This window comes from Manis pentadactyla, chromosome 7 (genome assembly GCF_030020395.1).
Source record: "Manis pentadactyla isolate mManPen7 chromosome 7, mManPen7.hap1, whole genome shotgun sequence".
Lineage (NCBI taxonomy): Eukaryota > Metazoa > Chordata > Mammalia > Pholidota > Manidae > Manis > Manis pentadactyla.
The window spans coordinates 68,077,451-68,093,004 of record NC_080025.1 but is presented as its reverse complement, the minus strand read 5'-3'; the positions used below and the strand labels follow the sequence as shown (position 1 = coordinate 68,093,004).

The 15,554-nt window shown below is 33.9% G+C and overlaps 1 protein-coding gene across 4 annotated transcripts in view; it reads left to right on the top strand.

Moving 5' to 3' along the window:
* SEMA3A (semaphorin 3A) overlaps positions 1-15,554 on the top strand; it is a 467,315-nt gene that overhangs the window by 124,342 nt on the left and 327,419 nt on the right. For 2 of the 4 annotated variants that reach the window (XM_057504465.1, XM_057504464.1), the window contains one exon: positions 14,705-14,789. The exons of 1 other annotated variant lie outside the window; for it this stretch is intronic. The gene's annotated coding sequence lies outside the window, so the exon portion shown is untranslated. Of the gene's footprint in view, positions 1-6,003; positions 6,469-14,704; positions 14,790-15,554 lie in introns of those variants that run through there. One more of the 4 variants, XM_057504466.1, reaches the window with a different exon arrangement.

Sequence of the window (15,554 nt, the reverse complement as noted above, 5' to 3'; positions counted from 1 at the left end):
GAGTTAGATAAGAAGATAGGAAGGGGTCCAGCCTTGGGTGTGCTGGTCCACACAAGAGAGGTGTTTTCCAGGCAAGGTGTCCATCACAACCAAGAATTAAGTAACCCTGGGAGGGTCAGTCTCTCCCCACATCTATAAGGCCCCCAATGTCAAGAGGTATCAAAACATCATAAGATGTGTAAAATTAAAACAAAAAAGAAGTGTAGTTAATGCAATAACCCACCTACAGAAAATTCGTAGGTGATTTACAACTAAGGTATGCAATAGACTTTGCTTTTATAAAGAAGATAACTAAATGGTTTCTTTTTGGAAATGGAACTGTATTTCCCTTTTACTTTTTATAAATAACTATATATCCAAGTACATGCATTTAATAATGTAAGTAGCTAATGCAAGCAATATGAAATTTATAATTTTGTTAACAGTGAGAAACTTCTTTGATTCATTTAATATACTTTCAGAATTTCTGCTTGGGAGGAATTCCTGCTTAAACTTAGCAACTTCTTTTTTTCTGCATTGGAAGGAACCTATTTTTATTGTATACAGACAGAATAAGTGCTAAATCTATAGATATGGGACAAAAACAGTAGTATATCATAATACCCAGAGATAATTATTACCTGCTAAGTATTGTTAGGACTAAGGGTATAATACCCCTTACCAAATGGTCTTGATACATGGTCGGGACATCCGTATTCCCTGAGTCATAACAATAGCGCAGTCCCAGGAAAGAGGAAAGAATAGAGGTGACAGTGATGTCAGACATGGAAACAGGGAAGCAGTGCAACTGAAGTCTCTGCCAACTGGGCTCTTGATTTAGGTTTACTTCCTAGGGAGCTTTACTAGTTTCATGTCTTTGGCAGTCTGGCAGAGTCTATTAACTACTTAAAGTGATATTTTTAAATGCAAAAAATAAAATATATAGTACTTCAAGGAGAAACAGTTATGAAAAAATTATAAGAATATTTAAAAGAACAAATGTGTGATTTAGTTACACATACCCTTTTAAAGCATTAAAGAAAAGGACCTGGTGGAAGAACTAGTAATACCACAATTTGAAAGAAATGATGAATACAAATGACACTCTAAGATCTCTGAAAGAAACATAATATCATGAAAATATATGATTTCCTTCTGTGATACCATCACAGGCATTGCTAATCCCACTGTGGTTTGTTCCTTACCTTCATAGATAAAGTAAATGCTAAAATTCCCTTCTGTCACTGATTATCCCTGTTCATTGAGATTTTTCTCCTTCAAATGAAGGACATTGAAATTTCAGTCAAAAGTTAGTATAAAATAATTTTTAATTGTCTTTTCTAATCCAAGTTGCTGATCACCTGTAATTTACAGCAGAATCTTGGTCTGTGAATGCTGATAAGAAAGATCTTAGGAATTTTCTTTTCATGAAGTTAAGGAAATGATTATGTCAGTGAAGTGTGTCTTTGATACCAACTGCTTCTTTTCTTGCTGCCCCTTCTAGCTCCTTACCCCCTCTGCTTACTTTACCTCCAAAATTTGTTTTTGTTTTGTTTTTGTTTTTTACAAAAATTGCTGAGTACTTCATCCTGGCCTAACAGCAGTAAGGTGAGCACCATGCAGTATATCTACCTTTCCAGCTTCCCTTCTCCCACTAAATGGCCCTAGTCAAAATATTGATGCTAAAAGGCCAGAAAGCCTAAGAACTGAGGCTTTGTAATCAGTTAGAGTAATCTTCCAGTATCAGTTCTGTCACTGATTATCCATGTTTATTGGGTTTTCCCTCTCTCGATTTTCTTACTTGTAATTATGTGAATTAGAAATATATCTAACTCACTGAAATGTTGTTAGAATTAAAACAGCTAAATTGTGTAAAGTTCTTTAAAGGGGCTTTAGGTCATAAAAAATGCCCAATAATAGTTGCTATTATAGTTATGTTGACGTCTGGGATTTTGTGACTGATGCATGTTAAATTACTACACTAATCAGCATCTATGTGATAGGATAAGGAGACTTGAAATTCCTTGAAATTAGGGTTAATGTTTGATTCAGCCTTGTTTAATTGCATTGTCTAGTGAGTATTTAATATCTCTGATAATCGTTTACATAAATATATTTAAGCAATACCATCCCAAGACCATATTTAAATGTATGGTGATAATTCCTAAGTGGTTAGATTTCAAGCAAGTTGGTGTTGTTGATATCTGGGGATGGTGGTATTGTGCCTTATCACAGTTCACATACAGTTATGATAAAGGTGGCTGTATAACAGATGTTTTTGAGCATGCTGGCAATGTGAGTCGTTTTTATGCTAACTGATCCATTTGTACTATTATACATACCTTATTGGATACAAAAGGAAAGAATGATATATTCACACAGTAATGATAGACACAGCTTTTACTGATTTCCGTATTTAACTAGTTTCAAAATTGTGATAACAAATTTTTTGTAACAATTGGTGATTATCAATTTGGTATTAACATTTAATAGCTAAAGGGAAGCATGGGATTAAATACGGGAAATCCATGTTTCTATTTTGTTAAATGCTACAATGTTTAAAAACAGCAATTTCATACCTAATGCCTAATAATTAGTTATCACTTGCTCACTTTAATGGATGGGAAAAGAGGGTTGGTCACATATGACCTAAAAGCCATTTTACGAATAACTTGATTTGTTTATTTCATCATTCACACTCTGTTTCTTTTGCTGTACAAAAATGTAACAACTATCTCAAGATCAACTGAGTTTTAAGAAGCAATTATGTCTTTTCAAATGATATTGTTTTCAAAGCTTACTTAGAAACCAGGCATTTTAAATACAATTTTGCAGTTTCAGAACCTCCTGAACCAGTTCCATTTTCATGGAGTTCGGCCTAAGAAATGCTGTTCACCAGAGAACAGTTATTTCAGTTGAATAATTTATTGGCAACTCAGCGAACATAATAACTGATGAAATATGTTGCGACAAGGAGTAGTCAACTTTAGTGAATGTGAAATGTACTGTGAATTTTAGAATAGGAAGACCACATGCTAGGAAAAATGAAGAATAATATCTGTAAAATAAGATTATGTATATTTTTAACATTTTAAGCTGGAAAAATACTGATATTTAAACTAAAGAGCAATTTTGTTGATTTGTAAGTTCAACCTAAAGCAGCTAAACTATGCTATGAAAAAGCTGTATGCTAAAAAAAAGAAAAGTATTAGCCTATTACCTTTAACACCTAGATAGGGTGGGAGGTAAAAATAAATGAATTGTGATAGAGTTGGCTGTCACTGAATGCATAATATCATGGGAAACTATCATACAGCCCATATTCAATTTTCTATATACAACCCTCTTATCTCTAAAAAATCAGTGTAAAAGGGAGGAAATTTAAAGACATGGAAGAAGTAAAAGTGCATTCTTAGGTTTACTGTTTTCACAGTCAACATCAGTGACCCAGTTGTGTTTTGTCTTTTTTCCCTTCCAAAGAAAGAATCTAAACGTGACTTCCACAAGTTTTGTAAAAGCCCCTGAAGGCTGCATGTGACTAATGCTTCTTCAGGACAAATGTAGCCTGAGGGATGGAAAGAGTTTTTAGGGTCAAAAAGCAGAATCTCACATTAATATGGAGAAGTAGCCTATTAGGATAATGAGTACCAGCTAATAGTAGAACTTCCTAATGTGTGAAAAAAAAATTTTTTTTGCTGGGATCATGAGCTTTGTGCTGGGCGTACTGGTTTATTTGGAGCCCGCTACTTGTAAAAGCTTCACCTTTTCCATTTTTAGAAAATGTGAGGCAGCAAAAAGGTTTTTGACAAACTGCAGATCCTACATAGTTTAATCAGCTTGATTTGTGGGCACCCCACCACTTCTTCTTGTCCCTCATTTTATTTGACCACTAGCAGTTTTGGAAAAAAATTCTACTGGATTACAGTTTTAGAACCAAGTAAAAGAATGTGATTCTGGAAGATTAAAAATCTGCTTTATAAAAAAATCAGCAGCACGTATTGGGAAAGAAGACACACAGAAGCCCTGAAATGGTAATTCATTTTCTCTTCACTCTCTGTTTCTCAGTGTTTCCAAGTAGTATACTTTTAATATGTGGATTTAGAACACCTCTTTTATCTTGCTAATGAGTGATGTATGGTAGTAATGTACTCTGTGTGGTGCCAAAACAAAGGGGCTTTTGGTATGTGAGTAAGTTAGTGGATTTGTAATTTTTTGTACCTGCATTCTCATGTTGTGAAGTAAGTCATTTTCTCTTGTTTCTGGATTTAAAATTTTTATTCTTTGAAAATATTAATTGATTTACCCCCAAGTACTTTTTCATATTGGTGCTTATTTTGGTTTTAATTTGGTTACAATGATACTGGAAGTTAGAAAATGGTACATTTAACTTAAGGTAATGGTCTTTCTAATTCAAAGAGTTTTATTCCTGTTAATTTAAAATGAAATTTTAACAAACAAGAACATGGTGAAAAAAAATGTTCATTTGGAAATAGGAAGCACTTTTTAAAAAATCTAACAAAAGAAAAAAGAAAATGAAATTAGAGGAAAAGGACCCAAAATTACAAAAATGAAAAGAAAAATAATCAGTAATACAAAAGTAGCTAAGAAGAAATCCTCTCTATAATTTTAACCAATGCATACATTTATTTTTAATGCATGTGATTAAATTGAATAATCAGATTACTGGATAAATTTGTAATTAAAAATAGTATCAACATGTCTTAATACTGTAAAATATAGGTATCAGGGTAAGCAATTTGAATGTAATTAAAATAAGTTTTGACATAAAATTTTTTAAAGGAATTTCTAACCATAGCCTGAAAAATCTGCTAAATTCTCTTGTTTATGAGCAGTGCTGGTGTAGATTGCTATCCTCAGTGTCATCTGGTTGTTGTTTAAATTATTGTATCACATTAAGGATGAAATGTGAGAAAAACTTCGGTCACCTAAGAAGGTTTATAAAATTGCTTAAGAAGGAGATAAACTACTAGAAGACTGTTTTTACAGAGACAGCTTAGACAATTTCTCAGTATTTGTTTCTGTCTTTATGATTTTATGACTTAATATAGTTGGTATTTTAAAAATAGAGCTCAAAATTGTGTCTGTTACTATTGTGCCCATCATCCAAGGAGACGAGAAGGCATGTAGGCTTTCATATCTTAGAGTCCTTTCTCCATGGGGCTTATGTCTCCAGGGATGGCATCATCAATAAAACCAAGGTCTCCAAGAGTTAAAAATATCTGGAGAAGAGCAGTTCACATCCTCTCCTGCCTAACGGCCGATGTTTGCATGTTTTACCTGTGCAGTGAGTGAAGACTTACAGATTACATTTATATAGTCTTAAATTTTAACTTAACGCTTTAGAGCCTTTTGCATTATGATTCTGGTAAGGTTAAGTGCCTATTTGGAAATGAATGACTTACAGATCCAATTCCACCAGCTGGAACACTTAAAAAATTATTCATAACAAAAAAAATTCTCCAAATTATATTCTTTTCCGTTAATTTGTTACTTACTTATTCCTCATAATTTGCAATACTGTAAAGGAGTTCTTATGAGAGTAAAACAAATCAAACTACTTTCTCCTTTAGTGTTGCATTATTCTTTTTCTTTCTACATTCAGAGAAAACCATCTTTTACTCAGAAAAAAATGGCTTCCTGACCAAGTCTTGCCTTCCAGTTCCCTGGAATTCTAGCTGTACTAAGGTAGACAGGGCATAAGATGAGTCCTTTCTAAGGCAGGTATTACTTGGCTGAGCAAAAGTGAGTATCATCTCTGACATTCTGTTTTCTGTATACTTTGTGCTCTTATGCACTTTTTATTGTTCAATCAGTGGGGCTACACTAAATGTACAGTGGGTAACAAATGATCTCAACTTCTAGGTGGCTTTATAATAACAAAGTTTATATGTTGCATATGTCTGTCGTGGGACAGTTCAGGCTGTGCTCCATTATTCTAAGATGAAGATGCAGGCTCTATGTGAGATACACCCATCTAATAGCAGAAGGAAAAGAGCAAGGGTGGAAACACGAGCTAGCCTCCGAAGCTTCTGCTCAGATGAGGTAGATGCTACTTGCAGTCACATGACATTGCCCAAAGTAAGTCATATGACTATGTGTAAAATCACTGGTGCTGGAAGTCTAATCTTCCTGCAGGGACTGGCCCATCAGGGAGTTGTAGCGTCTATCTTGACAATAATACAATCCAGCAAAGTCTGGTCATAGATATTCACTTCCTTCTCTTACATGCACAAAAGTCCTGTCTAATCAGTGTCAAACCTGAAGTTGAATCTCATGATAGCCCAGATGAGGATCTTCGTCTGGAGAACTAGGAATTACAAGGACCATTTACATACTCTGTCCCTCTCCAGCAGCGTTCTCAACACACGAACACGTACATTGTGGCAGAACCTCGAGATACATTTAATCAGAAAGGAGAAGTGAAGCACAAAGCTGTCGCTACTGGATCGTAGCAAATCTGAAACTGTGGTGGGCATGATCCTTCCCTGGTTATAGGGAATGTCCCCTCATTGGTCCCCAGTTCTGATGCCTGCCAACAATTGCCTGGCCTCTTATTCTCTATGGCTCCTAGCTCTGTCCTCTGGCAGATCTTTTTCATTATTCTCCCTCCTTGGCATTATCTGAAGAGGGAATTTAGAATATTCCCTCCTGCAGGCTAAGTAGGTTTCTTAGCCTGATTTTACTGCCAGTAAAAATTTGGGAAGCCTAAAGTTTATTTTAAATCTCAAATATTCATATTGTCTTTTATTCCAGGTCAATGGCAATACAGTGTTCACAAAACACAGTAGGCTTTTTATTTATAGAATTTTATTTTATTTACAACCATACACTAAGTATAACCACGCTCATGATTTTCTCTCTAAACTCAAGTACCTTGAGCTTATTAGGCTTCTAGAAGACTTGTACGCTTATTTATTCTATTTTTTCGGAGCTATTCTATAAGGAAAGTATTTATTGGCTGCTACCTTAGTCATACAGAGATTGTAACAAAGAGTGTTGAAGTTACACCCTTGATTTGTTTTTTTTGCTAAGAGGCTAAGTTGTAATCAGCTTTCGAGACTCCAAGCTTCCCACAATTTTCTCTTTTACTAATTGGAGATAAACAGTTTCATCTTTCAATGCTCCAAGGCCTCTAATTCCCACATTCTCTTTATTCCTGTTGACTCTGCTTAAAAACTGGCCGGTATGACAGTAACTGGAAGCCATAGCTAATATAGTACATTCTGCTCTCCAAGTTGTTGCTGTTTACAGGTTTACCCAATGTTTCTTTGTTGTATTTCGTGAGTCACCATCTTTCCAAACTCCAACAAAATTTTCTCCCTCCCTACTGCTTGACCTTAGAGCTGGTATCTTATAAATGAGATTTTTGTTATTGTACTACTTTACTTCTGTGTACCAAATGCCACATCAGTCAGCACAGGGTAAGTTTAGGCTGAGATAACTGAGGGCCATACAATAAGGTCCTACAATATTTTTCATTATCTATATTTTGTATGATGGTTTCAGCTCTGCTTCATTGTTTTGTACCCAGATTAAAGAATTAGCTTGTATTCCAGGAAAAAGGGTGATGGCAGAGCCATCCTGGGGCTCCTACAGCTTCTGCTCAGAGATAGGCCATGTCACTTTCACTAAAGTTTTATTTGCCCGAGCAAGTTACCTTGCTAATCATGAAGTCCAAGAAGTGGGAAGTATAATCTTTCTGATACAGAGGGAAAGGCAGAGAGGGAATGCAAATATTTTGACAATAATGCAATATTACACATTTGTCTTAGAAGAGACAATGCTTGAGAGTATATAGAATTTGGAGTTACATGACTGAGACCTGCTATTTATTGAACACATGAACATGCAGTTGCTTGACATTTTTAGATAATCTATTTTGTTTTCTAATAGAGCTAATAACACTGATGCTGCTTTTAAACGTTTGACTTGTTGATATATTACTTGTTGATTAGCATATGTAGATATCTGTTTCACTAATGTAATAGTAGATATTGGGGAAAAAAATAGATTACCTTGCAATATGTAATATACAAGTCACCTAAATGTATATCTTTAAATTTTATTTCTCTAATGCTTCCAAGGAATTAAATCATAGTTTTATAACATTCTCTGTCTTTATTAATTATTATAAAACTAGATAGATTCACTGAGTGAATTTTGAAGTATTCTTGTAGACACCAGACTATTAAAATATCTTTGAGGACAGAGGCCAGGGCTAAAATGAACTTGAGAAGCTATGGGATGCACATTTGAAGGTAAGAAGTTGGGTGTTATATTTGTAAAAATGATTGTCTCTCTTTACTCATCATAAGCATACATCTAGGCAAACAGTATGTGCTTCTAGGTCTTTCTTTCACAAACTCTCTCAACAAGCACATATTCCCTATTATTTTATGTGTAAAATTGAATACGATGCTATTCAATTTAAGAGAAAAGAAAAAAACAGTTTTTTATCAGGTGATTTGAAGAATGGAAGCCTATTATTAAAATGTTGAGATCACAGAAAAGGACAGTAAGTAGTTAATTTAATTTATTGTCAAATAACTGAATCAGTATTTTGTTTTTACAGAATTGAAAAATAAGTAGCTTAAGTGAGAGGACCTACAGACTTACAGCTTCATTCTACCTGCAATTTCCACTGTTTCATTCTCCCAATTGGATTATTTTATTGGGATGGCAATGGCACTTCAGAAAAATTAAGTACTTAAGAGTATATCACTGCTGATATTCTCAAAAAACAATGATAAATAGCAGTGCATTATTTATTTAGAGTCAAGTAGCTAATGTGGTTAAAGAGAAGTGCTATTTTATTTACAGTGTTCTAAAGAGAAAAATAATAAATCCACATAGCAAATAATTTTAGACTAGAAGTTGTTTCAAACATTAGGAAGCTTCAAAGAATATTTGTACCCATAATTTTTTAACAATGATTCAAAAATAATAGAAAGATTCAAAGCCTTCTAAGAAATCATACATATTCAGAATAAGGAATTTCATATAATAGGTGATCACGTAAATAGGAAATAGGGATTCCAGAAATTTTGGTACTAAGCATTTAGGAGACTTAAGTTTAAAGTTTAATAGTTAAAACATAACAAAATATGTACAAATCAGCCAAGGATTCTGCAAGAAGTGTGTGTGTGTTTGAGTATGTGAAACCCACCCATGTGTACATATGCATATGTGTTACGTATACTATATATATATTATATATGGCATGTATGTTAAAACCTTATATTTTATAAAATTCATATGAATATAAATAAAGTGTATGTATCATGAAATGAATAAAAGTTTACAGGAGAGCATTATTAACATGAATACAGTCAAGCATTTAAGCTGTAGGTGATTAACTTCATAATGGTCATAGAATTTCTGTTTATTTTCAAAGGGGAGAATTGTTTTCAGTAGAATTTTTTTAAAAGCCTTTAGGAGTTATTTGTTACCATTGGAGTTCTCTTCATGACCTTTTAGTGACCTAAAATTATTCCAAGAAATTTGTGTAGGCTGATTTAGAGTCTGATTTAGAGTCTGCTGAAAAAGACACTAGGAAGTTTACTTAAGACAACAATTGTTTTGAAGGGTCTTAAACTAAGGACAAATGCATTCATTTTCTATTTGTGTATACTTTGTAATCCCACTGAAAAATAAAAATGATGAAGTACTTTGTAATCTCATTGAAAAATAAATTTGATGTTTTAAGTTTCAGATCTCTTTCTAAACTTAAGACAATGATAGTTTGGGGTATGGAAATTACTTACCTAAAGGATAGATACCAAGTAAATGTTTTGATTAAATTATGTTTATTTTCAGTTTATGTCACGACTAGTATAAGACTGGATGACATAGGCCTATTTTAGGTTTTTTGAAGCCCTAGGTGTCATTTCTTTGTCTTGGTGGCCTTGCCTCATAGCATTTCAACTATACTTTTGTCCCACATTATGCATTATTTTTGTTTTAAAAATTTAAGAGTCTTTTTAAATTCACCCTTTCAATTCACTATCATTTTCTGGGATTTTTTTTAACAATTATTATGCATATTTGGAGGTGCTTACAGAGCAAGAGAATCTTAACTATAAAAAGTTTTCAGTTTAACAATAAGATTGAGAGGTTAAGTATGATAGGAATTTAGTTTTGTATTTCTGAATTTCTGATTTGTGTCCTTTTTCATATTCTGGAAGCCATTTAATTTTTCATGACTTAAATATTTTTCTGCAACCTTGAAAATCTCTGTATTCTTCCCTGAGCAATTTGCTATAGTGCTTAATGATAATTAACCCCAGGTGTGTGCTCTAAATCTTGACTACGTATCTTTAATCTGTTCTTAGACTTGGAGCCCTAACAGCGCTTGAGTCTGACTTGGATTCTTACCTCTCTGCTTCCTAAGCATTTGGTACATATACCACCATATTCATCGCATTGTACTGTAATCATTAATTCAGTTGTCTAACACTCTCAGTAACAAAAGAAAGGAGATGGGAACCCATTCATTCAAATATAAACATTCACTTAAAATATATATCGATTATGTATATTTGAATGCTATTCTTGTTAGACATTTTTCTATTCACTGGGGAGATAAGTGGCAAATAAAAAGCAAATTATTTCAAGAAGTGTGTATATGTTTGAGTCCTGTTCCCCAGAGTTCATATTTTAGTTTATGCCTAATTTATGTTTATACTGAAAACATTCTGTGACATATTGGATATGTTTAACAAGTATTTTAAAATAAATTAATACATAAATAAAACATGGAAGTTGTTTAATTAAAAGTAAGAATTTTGAAGTTACTTAAATGTACATACTTTACTACAATTTAAATATTCAGGACAACACATACCTTCAAGTTATTTAAAGTATAATCCATCTACTATTTCTAATCAAAGTCATTTGAAATTCTGCATCATAAAAGAAATTAATCCTCAACTGTTTAGTTTTAATTTATTCATATCTGTTTCCCAAATTACTTTCATCTTCTAACAGAGGAGAGATGGAAGGAGGAAAGGAAGAAGAGAGAGAGAATGAGAATAAATTTAAAATGAACTTTTCTAGAAATACTAGTGAGAGATTTAAGTTTTTCCAATAAATTTGCTATTATAAAATGTAACTTCAAATCAGCTAGCTCCTTCTAAATCAGTACTTAATGAAAACAAGAACAGCTGAAAGTAGAATGTTACATTTTTCTTAGTGTATCCTTGTAGAAACTAGTAGCAGAAATCAGACTTGTCTAAGTCACAACTCCTTTGGAGTTTCCAGGAGAACACCAGGATCAAAGAAAAGAAATGGATAAGATAAAGAATTACAATTTATTTGCAACGGGAGTTTCCCTTTTAAGTTTCACTTGCTACTATCATTTTAGAAGTTGAAAGTATGCTGGTTAGGAATCTTTACCTGACACTAATGGAAACTCTTCTGACAGACTTTTTTGTTGAAAAATTATATGGTATGAGTTGAAAAAAGAACTGTCAGATTGGAACAGATTATTTTGTATCTGCAAGTGCCTACTTGGCTCATATAGTCTTCCCAAAATAAGTGGAACACTCGTCTCTGCCAGAAGATTGTCCACATTATCAGAGAAGATGCATATTATTATTCTGTCAAACAAGTATATATTAGTAATAGTTATGATTATGGAATTAAACAGTATTCCTATGTGTTAAGTTTTGCGTTTTTTTTTTTTTTCAACCAAAACGATGGTTCCATTTGGTCAATTTGATATAGAGGTAAATGAAGTAGTAAAACTTCTATTGTGTAAGTAAGCTGTTTTAGTTAAAATACCTGTAGAGCTTTTTTGCTTAAACAATTTTTTTTGACTAATGTACTGTTGTTAACTAGGAAATTGTGTTCATGGCATAGATTTTATCAATATTTGTAGTGTCTTTTCTTATAAGTTCAAATTTGTTTATAGTTACAGCCATATGATATTTTGCCTCTCCACCTCCATCCCGTCACTCCCCCTCACTCAGTACTTGCTGACTTTATTGCTGTTTCTGGAACAATTTATGCATGATCTAGCCTCAAGGACTTTCTAGTTTTTTGCTCTTTTGGTCTTCAATCCACCTTCCCAAGGTATCCACGTGATTTCTTCCTTTCAGACCTCAAGTAAAATGTCACCAACTCAGAGAGGACTTTCTAGACCATCCCAAGCAAAGTTAATACCCAACCACTTTATATCTTCTTTTTTTTTATAGCACTTACCATTGCCTGACATTGTGTTATGAATTTGTATATATTATTTGGTTTATTATTTGTATAAAATTTAAGTGCCTTAGGGCTAAGCTCTTCAATTACTTGTCACTGGTGCGTAAAATAGTGCCTGACACATAGTGAATAATAAATATTTATTGAATTAGTAGTAAATATCTACATGGGTTATGAACAGTTAGACCAGTTAAAGTTTTCAAAGCTGTTTATGAAATAGTATTCATAACATCACAATAAGAGAAAATTCAAGGAGGAGAAAATGAAAGCCCTTATACTTGGAAGAAAACTTCCCTTTCTTTAAGTTTCTAGTAGACCAGAATGCTGAAGTATTCTGATCCCCAACTCTGTGAGCTGTGAAGGCTTTATATGCAGAAGAGTCAACTATGCCGGCAGTGAGGTGTCCATCATCAGGGCTCAAGAGATCAGCAGTGTGCTCAGGCTGGCCAGAGAATGCCTTCTGTGTAAGTCAAAGGGAAGCCCACATGTGATGCATGGTCCTCCTCTGCAGGCCACCATTAATGTTCAAGAGAGAAAGGCAGCTCTGTGTTAGCTGATGGGTGTCCATCAGAAGTCAGGAGGAATCCGTGCATCCTCTGGGGCAGAGAGCGCTATCAAGAGTCAAGCAGAGACTGAAACCCTGAATACTCTCCACAACACCTCACAACTATCCTCTGCCCCAGGGAACACTCAGAGCCTTATCACTGTGGTCTGTCTTGGAAAAAACAGGATTTGACTTCTGCCCACTTTCTTTTTTTTTTTTTATATCAGTGACTAGAAGGGACCCAGAATTTTCTAGCCATCTCTGTTCCTCAGAATGCTCAGTCTCATCCCGAATCCTCTCTGTGTCTTGATGCCCTTTCACCATGCTGCTGGGGGCTCACCAACGAGGGCCCTTTGTCTTCTACCACTTCTGTGTGTGTCTTCCTTATTATCTCTAGATGAAGCCTATTGACCCTGATTCTCACGCCAGTTTTTAAGAGACGGCTATTTCACTGCCACACCACAGAAGTCACTGAAACAGGAGGTGGGGTAAAGTACTGTTGCTCCTCAGTGTCACATCCAGAGCAGCCTCCCTCCTCCTTTCTAAAACCCCCTTGCTATGACCCCCTGACATTAGTAGATACCAGCTGCTACTCCTCTTTATAGAAGTCTCCCACCAACCTCTCATCACTTCCTTTCTTCCTTTAAGATTTTACCTTTAGTTTACTGTCACTCCAACTCCATTCTCATCATATAGTATGATAATTTCAACATCCACATAGATGAGTTTTCAAAAATACCAGTCTCTCAGTTACGTGACTCTTTTTCCCCAAAGATCTTGTTTTCCAGTTATCACTGCTGTGAAATAATTTTACCATTATGTGATGCATGCATCCAAGGAATAATTAACATGGTATTGACATTTCAGTTTCAGTGTGTACATATATGCTTGGGTAATGGATTACCTGTTTATTTACCTGTATACCTAGTATAAATTTTTTGCTTAAATTAATTCTTTAAGTTTTCTCTAATCCTATCACACAGTAAGGGATCCAACACAAATATATTGTGTAAATGCATATAGAATAATACATTATCTACTTCTCAAAAATGTAGTAATATAGAAATGTTCTGTATTTCTCAAAATGTATAGTAAGAAAACCAGGATTGAACATAACTGAGTGAAATATGCTTCAGAATCTGTATTACTGTAGTTTTTGTTGACTTATAGAAGGTAAACATTATTTAATAAGGTTAACACTTAGCTAATAAATCTCCATTGCATGCCTTTTTTATTTTGACCAAATAACATATTTTTCCAAATTAGATAATATTAAATCTTTGGTCCACATTTGAATTACCTTTATTTTGTTTTCTAAGTTATTTTCATTATTTATTCAAATATTAAATGGTCTATGATTAATGTTACAGAGCACCTATATTAGTAAAATAAAATTATTCAAAGCAAGTTTTTAATTTCGTATTTGAAAAAACTTCACTTAAACTTTTATTTTTCACATGTGGTATGTTTTCTTTATTCAGAAAAAAAAGTGCTTTTGTTAAAGTAAAATCCAGTTACTTGCTTGCAGTGCCATGAAATCACTGCTTAGCTGGGTTGTCAGTGTGAACTTTCCATCTGTAGTGAAAAATGTAAATGACATCATAGCATTATGGACAAATCAGTGGAGTGTGTTAAAGTTTCAACTAATTCTCAAATCAGCTATTCTTGAGCAGAGTCAGAGCCTAAATAATGAACTATTTCAAGGTAGCTCAAATCCAATTAGTGATATTTACAAATTGTAATTTGGTTGGAGGAATCAGAGTGAAATGTCCGTCAAATCCAGCGTCTGCCTCCCATAATACCTTTTTCCTTCTTACAGTAAATTTTTCTATGCAAGGTATCAAAGTTGTCTGAAGAAATTTCCACTGGCTTTTTATTTAGTGGAGCACCAATTAACTGATTGCTAATTGTTTGATTTATATTGAAATCTGAGAGTGAACTTGCTTATTTTTATAGGGTACTGAAAGTGTCCAGATACTTAAAATAACCAGTTGGGCTCAACAAATATACCTCAGGAATTAAGAAATTTTCCTGGAAAAAGGTAAGAGATTTAAAAATATGTACATGTTGCATGTTAGTAAGCTTTGGTGAGCACTTAGATAACACTAGTACATTTCTTTGGCATGTAGTTTAGAAGACAATTTTTAAAAATGAAAGGTACTTTTTCTTTTCACTTGAATTGTCTTCTGTGGAATCATTTGGATGCATATGAGGGCTCCAACATTAAAAAAAACTATGTAGGGAAGTCACATTGCAGCTTCAAAATGTCAAGATCTGGGTTGCTACTATTTTGCTTTTTTTTTTTAATCTTCAGATTTAGGAATTAGACTGGGTCTGTCGTGTTTCTCAGGCACAGAGCAGAGGTAGCTGGTTGTGAGGGCAGATTGCCATCCAGAAAGATCCTTTGGCTAGCCTGTGCCTTCTGCATTTCCTAGACCACGTATGGTTACTATCAACCAAGATCCATTCAAATCTTGAGTGCCAAGCATGGAAGGAGGAGTCAGTTTTTAATGCGTTATGCTATCTTAATTTTCTGAAATATTACCCTTATGGAAGTCTTTAAATGTACTGCTGATTGTATTCAGTGATCTAAGACTCATCTATGTGGGCTGTTGATATTTTTCTAAGTTAATATTGAAAAAACTGACTTGATCTTCAATTATACATTAAAAGGCAATGATGGCAATGTTGAAACTAAGTCTATGTAATAATTGGGCCTTCATAAATTTGGAAAAGATTTTAATTAGTATCCCAAAAATTCACTTGTGAACTTTGCCTCCTTTATTTGTGAAACTGAAATATTACT